This window comes from Penaeus monodon, chromosome 19 (genome assembly GCF_015228065.2).
Source record: "Penaeus monodon isolate SGIC_2016 chromosome 19, NSTDA_Pmon_1, whole genome shotgun sequence".
Lineage (NCBI taxonomy): Eukaryota > Metazoa > Arthropoda > Malacostraca > Decapoda > Penaeidae > Penaeus > Penaeus monodon.
Genome location: NC_051404.1, coordinates 18,431,526 through 18,431,763, shown reverse-complemented (window position 1 = coordinate 18,431,763; position 238 = coordinate 18,431,526). Strand labels below are relative to the sequence as shown.

Genomic DNA, 238 nt, shown 5'->3' with positions numbered 1-238 from the left:
CTTTCTGATCCAATCCATGGCTTGGAAATTTTGTCTGGAAACTTTATTCCGATAATGGTATGTAAATTGCCGTGTTAATTCGATCAAAATTCTACTGCTCTGCTAAGCCCGTGATAATTTTTTTTTTTTTGCTATTTTTCCATACGGATTATTTAGAATAATCTTTCTCATTTCATCATTAGCATATTGAGATCATGCATCTGAAGAAATCAATTTACTTCGTTTTCAATATGATTAC

At 31.1% G+C, this 238-nt stretch overlaps 1 protein-coding gene across 1 annotated transcript in view; it reads left to right on the top strand.

The window, feature by feature from the left end:
- The window catches only part of LOC119585346 (zwei Ig domain protein zig-8-like), a 61,944-nt gene that overhangs the window by 60,787 nt on the left and 919 nt on the right, over positions 1-238 (top strand). The window lies entirely within an intron of this gene.